Genomic DNA, 9,783 nt, shown 5'->3' on the forward strand with positions numbered 1-9,783 from the left:
TCTTCACTACAGGATTTCTGACATCTTCACTCATACAAGAAACATTTCATTTAGTCATAAGGTCACAAACATTGCCTACATATTGATAAAATTCTAAGCTTATAGCTCCTGGCAACACTACATGATGCATTTACCTGAACATCCACAAATGCATAGTTTTTATATGAATGAAAGCATATCTTCATGTCCTTATAATGTTGATGACTTACTTATTTCTTAAATTTCATTTGTGTTTGAAACTTTATAGTAACCTTGTTTTCTTTCCCCCGTGCATCCTTTATATATTAATATGACAGCTATTTGACCTTGACTATTTTTACCTCACACTTTTCTTTCACTCAAACATAACAGAGATGGTCACTCCCTGTTCTTGATATTTCTAGCTTAGAACTTTTAACATCATCAGGAGTCATCACTGTGTGCTTTCATGCCTGTGCTGTGAATGAAATGTTCATCAAAATTGATTCCTCACCCTTCCCCTACAGCTTCAACCCTGCCTGATGTTGTATCCTTTTTAATTATTATCTTTTCTTCAGTGAGTCTCTATATGCATATTGCACCCAAAAGAGGTATATATAAAACTATGTAAAAATTCTATTTTATTAATTCCTGTGAAAATATGCATTGAATCTTTTCTAGGTCTAGGTTGTATGTATACCCAATTTACAGTATCTAAGATTTATTTGTCACCTAAAAAATTGGATATATCTATGTCTCTAACATATATAATGCCAACTAAACTATATCACATATAGATGAGGCAACTATATAGGCATGCAGATCACCAGAATAGAGATATACCAGGTGAATAAAGAGGAGAAACTCATATTTTTCAAAGACCATTATAAATGTCTGATACTGGGCTGTCTTTAGTGAGTAATGAAAGAGAGGTTTAACAACTCTCATTTTATAAAAATAAAAATGTAGACTAATAATTTTGTTCTGGTTAAATAATGTAATGCAAATACCTTGTAATCCTGATGGCCTGCTATAACAATACTTGTTACTAAGGCAGACAGTAGTGGTGCACACCTTTTATCCCAGCACCTAGGAGGCAGAGGCAGGTGTGTATCTCTGTGAATTTGAAGCCAGCCTGGTTTACAAGAGCTAGTTCCAGGACAACAAGGGCTACACAGAGAAAACCTGTCTCCAAAAAATTAAATAAATAAAATAACTGTTACTAATTCTATCTCATAATTTCTCACTTTATATAAGTGTTATTTCACTAATTAAAATTCATAAAATCTTATAAGGGAGACAATAAATTATTCTTCACAAGACATGAGCTACTTGGCTAAAAAATACAAAATATGTCATATTTTTCTCTCTTGAGTATTTCACACTAATGGTTGGGTTTGTATACAAACAAATGCATTTCATTTTTATGTACTGTGTTGATATGATAACTTTCAATGACAAAAGTCACACATGACCACATGTGTTAATACCTTTTCTACTCACCAATGTCCATGCTTGGAGCTTCTGAGCTTCCAAGCACTAGGTGTACTCCTCCCAAATGTTCATCACCCTTTCATTGACTTCACAATATTTATCATACTCCACCACTTATTAGTCATTAATTTTTTATACATCCATTTGTATCTAAGAATGTATGTTGTATAAGTACCAGGTTTATTTAAAATGATGTATTCCCTGTTCTTGGCTTGCCAACTTCTATGTAGTAGACATATAAAATACAGTGTAAGTAAAACTACTTACCTGCTAATAACAAATTTAAAATTACATTATAGGATATAGGACAATTCAATATTTTATTATTCTGAGGCTTAAAACAGGAGAAAAATTATTTTATATATGTTTAGGATCCAAAGTAAAAATTTAGCTTTAAAGGATACTTGTAAATTATTCTCTTTTCTCATATTAGAGTCAGAATGGAATTTCAGAATAAGATTGCAATGCAGAGATTCTGTTCATAAACTGTGACACGCTATTGAATTTGTGGTTTCCTTCCTACTGAAGCTGGATCATTATGAACACTTCCATCACCACTCTCTGTTCACTCAATGGTGATTTTGTTTGTTTGTCTTTGTTTTTGATGCATATGAATTATCTTGGAAAGATGTCTGTAGTTTCAAAACCTGAAAGCTACTTTCCCACAGACTAAATTTCATACTACCAAAAGGTTCTCTGCAAGCAGACAAGGCAGTGAAGCAATCAAAAACAGTCAGCATTAGTCATATGCAGCTATGATGATTAAGGACCACAATAATGACAAGCATGTCAAGACATTCCTAAAACTGAAAGTGTGACACTCATATTTTGGTGGTAACTAACAGCTGTCAAGTTACTAGAAATGTAGTACTAGAAATTTACGTTGGGGTTGGTGAAGTCTACTACCAGAAATTGATTAGACCACCATAATCCCTAACTTCATTCTAAATTTATTTTAATACCCACAGAGAAGCATAGTTTTCTCTCTGTATCATAGCACTTTCTTTTTCCAGAAAATGTAGAACAATTACAGAAAACTACAACCATTTATAATACAGAGATGAGTTTATCGTGGTGACTTGGGCCAAGAAATCTGCTAAGAGGCTGTGTCTGTCTCTTAAACATGACAGAGAAGCTATACCTACGGTAAACCAATAATAATGGCTGCTTGAACAAGACCTGAACAATGACAGTACCAACAGATATGCTAATAGAGAAAGGCAAAGGCAATTACTTATTGTTGTTTTCATGTATATATTATCCTAAAGTGTGGGTAACATTATCAACATCTGTAAGTTAATTCTTCCATGTATATTTAACATTAATAAATTAAGAACCATGTTAATTGAGTTATTAAAGAGAACAGCTTAAAGAGTGTTACTTTGCTAATTTTTTATTAATAAAATTAAGAAGAGAATAGTTGTCTATTCTTTCATAACTGTGTAAATGATCATTGACATATATAGACTTTGGATGTTACTAATTTCCATATTTGATAATTTTGATTACAAGTATTATTTTATAATAAACTTAATGTAAAAATTACAAATTGGAATTTAATATTTAGTGTATAGTTCCAAAACTTGTGATTCTGAAATGGAAAATTATACATTCCATTGTTTGAACTGTAAGGAAAGCATGTCACCAGGCTTTCTAGTATTATCAGTCAAGGGAGATGAAGTGATCAGTAGTACAGTCAAGCTGACTCAGATTTGGAAGGGCTGAGCTTTGTCCTGTTCACTGAATAGGTTCCAGACACTTCCTTTGTTTTTTTTCAACTACTGCATTCTTGAATTTAAGTATGTGCTAAAATAATTTCTCAGTAAAATATGGGGTCTGGAAATCATCCACCTCATCTGTGTCTGGATTTTTCATGTTTAGATCTTGTTCTGAACTTGTACAGATGGCAATAGCAGCTGGGAGTTAATGAGTGTAATAGACATGGTTGTCCAGAAAACAGCATTTCATAACATGTCTATTTGTAAATGGAGGTTTTTCTGCCCCATCCTACAGCTACTTTTAGATAATCACTCAGAGGCTTATATTAGTTATAAATGTTTGGCTTCTTGCTCAGACTTATTATTAACTAGCTCTTACATGTAAATTAACCCATTTCTATTAATCTATGTAATGCCATGTGGTTGTGTCTTTGCCAGTTCTATGGGATCTTTCCACTTTGGCAATTGGCTCATGTCTGCCAAAACTCCACCCTTGTTTCTGTATTTGTTTGACTTTCCCACCTAGCTGTGTTCTGTCTGGCAATAGGCCAAATCAGCTTTATTATTTAACCAATAAGATCAACACATATTCACAGCATATAGAAAGAACATCCCACAGCACCTACCCATCTTGGGCTCTCACTTGTTTTTTTCTGTTTCTTTAGCTCTAGTGGTGGGGGATTAACACATAAATATCCCATGTAGGACTGAGTACTGAGACTTTTATTCCTAGTATTTTTACCAGTTCTGTATTCTTTCATTGATTGCTGTCCATCACAAAAGAAAAGTTTCTCTGAAAAAGATTGAGACAGCCTAGGTAATGGGTATAAGCATAAAAATTTAAAGGCAGTTTCATAGAGTGATATTTAGCAAAATGAGAATAACAAGTTCTCTTCAAGTGCCCATGACCTCCCAGACATGGGTTCAACTAATTTAAAAATCTCAGATATGGAACTAAACAGAAAACTCTAAGCTGAAGAAATGTAAATGTCTAGGAGATACCTTAAAAAGTATTCAGCAACATCCTAAATCTCGAAGGAAATGCAAATTAAACCATTATAAGATTCCATCTCATTCCAGGCTTAATAGGTATCATCAGGAATACAAATGATAACAATCTTCTGATACAGATTGTAGGAAATTTATGTAAGACAATATTTAGTAGGTTTCACCAGTAAACACATTTGTATCTATTGTCTTATGATCTGAAGAATTACTAATTTCATCTTTTTAATAGGTCTGGGGCTACCGATGTCATCTATTTTTTTACAGTTAAGGAATTGCTACAATTTCATAATAGCTAATAAATTGCAAGACATAGCCTTTGCTTCTTGCTGTCTTCCTTTGTTACATTATAAAATCATTACAATTTTCTGCCTTTCATTTCTGGTTAGTAATTTATATTCTCAACTTTTTCATCATAGACTTGCTTATAAAATATGGCTTTTTGAAAGTCAAAATTCACCTTTGTTGTTAGCTATATTTCACCACCTGCTTCTCAGCTACAAAAGCAAAATTGGAAAAGCTATCTTCTTTTGCTTATAGAAGAATGCCTATGATACAAAAATGTCCAAAAAGCTAGAACACACTTAAAGCTAATTTTACTTATACTAAATTAAAGTTCACTTTCCTACCAAAAGATTGTCATGCTCTCATGATTTAAGACCTTGAGTTTTACCTGAGGAATATGACAAATGTTTTCTAGATAATGGCATTTAATGCATCTGTCAACTTTCTTTAAAGAAGCTTGTTTCTGTGTAGAAGGAAATTAACAAAGAGTGATTGCAATTATCAAAGTTAAAAATATAATCATTTTCTATGAATATACAGACATATTGGCTCACAGTTTATTAATTTTTTCCAGTACAGTACATTTAACCTTTTAGAGTATTGATCCCCACACAGCTGGGTTCTGAAATCAGTACACACTATCTGCTTCAAGCATACTATGTGTCACTGCAAGAAATATAAGGTGCTGGCTTACTTCAGACCTGTAAACCCTGTTGTTTCATTAAGAGTATCTGTTGTTTCAAGTTCTTAATGGAGCAAGAACTGAAGGAAAAAAGAACAACTGTCATGTGATTTTTTTGTAATATAGTGTTGTTTTTCAGGTAACCAAATTTAACCATGGTTATTTTTATTTCAGAAGTGGATCTAGATATGTAATGGGGTGAATTGGCTGGAAAGGCAACAGAGTTGACCTCCATACAATCAGGCCTTATTGCCTGTCTCATCTCACATGTCATCTCTCTGATTTCTGGCCCCTTAATCATTATTTTGACTCAAAATCAGCACTTTAATCTCACTTTTTTCTCTCTAATATTATTTTCCACAGCTCTCTTTTGCAAGGAGTTTTATTGACCATTAGCTTTTAATTCAAACATATTCTTTTAAGATGAATTATTCCTTAAACTTTAACAAGAACATTTCTTATTTTTGAGTAATGTTAAATCTATTTGTTAAATATTTTGCATGTTCAATGTCATTCACTCTCAGCCCTATAAATGTGTATGTAGGCTAATAACTTTTTGAACCACTATGAATGGTACTATGAACACTAAGTTCACACTCACAGTTTAGTCGATGATGAGACTGTAGTGAAAAAAATATACATGCAACTTGGCATGTAATTTCTATTTAAGAAATGCAAATCTCCTATTTCTAAATTCCTTAAGACCTTGAGTTTTACCTGAGGAATATGACAAATGTTTTCTAGATAATGGCATTTAATGCTTTCAATTTTTCATAATTATCTTTCTAGGATATATTATTAAGCATGTGCCATCAGTTATTTAAAAAATCATTATTATAATATTTATATTCTTAGGAATTTCATGTTTAATATTTTACACAAAAAACTGCTATTTTAATATTAATTAATTTAAATTAATGTAACATGGATCACTGAGACTGACCAATTTTTTCTAATGTTTACCATGGTGAAAATAAGAAACAACTGCCTTTTCTTATATATTATCATTATTAAAAATAACTTTTGTTGATATATTTTCTTTTTACAGAGCTAAGGAGATACTATGATGTGGTCAAAGGTGATAATTATATCCACTATAACTTCACAAGGTTACCTAGCAGAAGGTACCATTTGACAGCAGCTGGTATGTTTGTCCCATTTCATCACCTAAACCATACACATGTGTCTTAAATATTTAACTTGCTGAAAAGTACAGTATAATTTAGTGAGTTCAATCAAAATTATCACAATAACAATGTGTGCTGCATAATCAAGTCAAGGAACAAATTTTATATACATACAAGGAATGGAAATCACTTTTCAAAGCTAAGACATTATTATTATTATAATATGTAAAATAAAGTTTTTTAACCTGTGGGAAAAGATTCACACACTAGGAAGCAGGCTCAAGAGAAATGCATGCATGTATTGAGTATTTTTTTTCTTTTTTTAAATAATGAAACCTAAGAATAAATGGCAAGACACGGTAGGGTGCATCACAGTATAATAAACATAGCCAACCTTTTGAATGAAGATACTGAGACAATACCTGACAAAGAGAATCATTAGAAATTGCTGGCAGGAGAAGACTGTATCCAGTCACATTAACCTCCAACAGCTATTGAAACACTTGCTTCATCCTGTCCTTCTGTGAGAAAAGTCTTGTTGAAGTGTGATTTGGGACATAAAGGATAGATTATAGTTGCTTTCTCATTAAACTGAGTTGTTCCAAGGTCAGCAGTACCTAGCACGATTTTGATCAATGTTTATAATTGTGAGTACTATGCACACAGACAATGCTCAATACCTAGTTGATGGTGATAATAATTTTCATTGCTTCTCTCATAACCATGATTTATTTTCTATCTCTGTACATAGGAAGATAAAAATTAGTTCAATATCTCAAGCTGCTTACTGCACACATTAAATCCCAACTTCCACTCAGTAATTTCACCATATGGTTATCTTGTAAAAGAGCACTCTCTCTTTTTTTAACTATATTTTACTTACTCATTTTTTCCATTTTCCTCTTCCTACAATTGGTAGGCTTAAATATAGGTGAGTTCTTTTTGTTCTCTTTATTTAACTAGTCATTAAAATGTATTTATATGTGAAGAATCTACTTGTAGGATTAATGCTTCAATTTCTCTGCCCAGGTAAGATTACTAACTGTGTGTGGGTTGCACATCGGGTTGTAGACTTTGTCCCTTTCCTATACTCTTAACACATTAAAAGATAAGCATGTTCAAAATCATGTCCCAATTGGGTCTAAAAATCAAAGAAGAGAAATAATCTAAATGGGTCCTCTCAGAGATTTCAAAGTATTAAGAGAGAACAACCCCAGTTTGTTTTTGTTTTTTTTTTTTTTTTTTAGAAGTCAAATGGAAGAAAATGCAGAGACCAGTATCAATCTGCACATTAGGAAGTTTCAGCTTAAGAACTATCTTGTGGAAACAAGAATAAATTGTTATAAATGCTACAGAATAGCAATATTTCAAGTGCCACAGGTTGGAGAGTTACACTAAGCTGGCCATACAGGTCAAATGGGAAGATTCTGTCCAGAGAAACTTGCACTTCCTGTTAGGAACAAGCACTAATGAATTTTTCAGGAAGCCACGCCTATTAAATATTAAATATATTTTATCTCTTAAATGTTCACATTGCACTACTTTATTGAGTTGCCCCAAAGCTGTGTAAGTGCTACATTTCCTACATTTAGGAAAACAAGTTGTACCTTTAAGATGAGCAGTGACCTGTTTTTTCATTAATAATTTTTGAGATTATAATTACATCAATTCCCTCTTTCTGTTTCACCCTCCTTTCTCTCCTATATATCCCTCCTTGTTCTTCATTAATTGTTGATGTGTATGTTGTATATTCCTAAATACATATATGCAGCCTTCTCAGTCTCTATAGTGATACCTGTATGTGTTTTCAGAGCTTACATTTGATGGTACATAACCAATCAGAGAGCTCTTCTCTCCTGTTCTTTGAGTAGGGTTGAGTTTGTGTGGGTTTTTTCACATCTACTTTGGCATGTCTATAGTTGTTGACAGTGTTCATCACATGGTTAGGCAAGCATGTTGGTATGACTTTATGGATACAGCTTTTGACATTCCTAGGGGAAACAATCTCTCAAAAACACTCCCTGATCCTCTGGCTCTTACAATCTTTCTGACATGTCTTATCCAATTTTTCCTGCGAATTGGGTGCAGGAACTAGTTTTGCGGTTACATCCAATGTGACTGAGCTAAAAAATTCTACATTTTAATTTGTTGTAGATTTCCATCTATTGCAGAGCAGTTTTCTGCATCAAATGTGGGGATTGCATTTATATATGAGTATAAGGACAAATTATTTAGAATGTAGTTAGGAAATAAAGTGGTGTTTGTAGTTTCTTCTCTAAGATTCATGACTTTCCTAACACTGGGTAACTACCTAAGTTTCTAGTACATGCATTATTTCCTTCTTTTTCAGAAGATTTTTGGGTTTTGTTTGCCTGTTTTTTGAGACAGGCTTTCTCTGTGTATCTTTGGAGCCTGTCCTGACACTCATTCAGCAGACCAGGCTGGCCTTGAACTCACAGAGATCTACCTGCCTCTGCCACCCAAGTGCCGAAATCCTCAAGTTTATTGTACAATTCTGGCCCTAGATCATAGGTATCACAGCTGGTTAGCAATGCTGTTTGGTTATCTCCTAAAGACAAACATCACATAATCTCCCTAATCTGAGGCTCCTAGCTCCAAATCTCCAGATGTGAGTGTATATCCTGGAATGATTGCAGGTACCATAAAAGTAAAAAGGGGTAAACTTTTCTGGTGTAGGGTGTTAGGAAACAACAAGAAAGAAGAATCAGGTACAAGTGATCTGACCAGAGAAACAAAAAAAGGGGAGCTGCTAATTAGAGATAGAGGAAGAGAATGTATATGGAGGAGGGTAAAATAACAGTACAGATATCTGAAAAAGTCATTAAGATTCATACTAGTATCTACTCAAAACAACATAAAAATATAATACACAAGTATATGAATGTACCTTATATTTTACTTGAAATATTCTCATCTGTGTTGAAACGCTCCCTTTAATATCCAAAGACCCTTTAGGAAAAAACTGAATTCTGTGTCTGTGTCTGAGAAAACTTCTTCTGAGTTGGTTAGGGTTTCCAGGATACTCCCCAAGCATTCAGGATACTACTATTGACTTTGTGTGTGTGCATTGTAGAAGACACCATGCACTTCAAATGCAGAGTCCAGAATCCCCTGAGCTAAAACTCACTTGAATGCCTTTTTCCTAAATATATACATTAACCTTCTAAATTTTTAATAATTTCACCATTTTAATTAATTACTTGCACATTGTCATCAAGTTTTGTTTGATTTTCCTCACTCTGTACAATTCTTTGATAATGGACATTTACTAGTGATCTGATAATTTTCCTCTGACAAAGCATACCTATTGTTTTTGGTGTTTACATTGATATCTTGGGGTTCATTTTCAATATTTTAAAAAGTGCTTTCCTTTTAGTTTAGTTATGTATACATATATTTATCTTTATTTTAAGAATTACTCATTGATTCATAAAATATTTAAAAGCCTTTTATTTAATTTCTCACATGTGTACATTTCTTAATCATTGCTTTC

The sequence above is a fragment of the Cricetulus griseus genome, chromosome 2 (assembly GCF_003668045.3).
Source record: "Cricetulus griseus strain 17A/GY chromosome 2, alternate assembly CriGri-PICRH-1.0, whole genome shotgun sequence".
Taxonomy (NCBI): domain Eukaryota; kingdom Metazoa; phylum Chordata; class Mammalia; order Rodentia; family Cricetidae; genus Cricetulus; species Cricetulus griseus.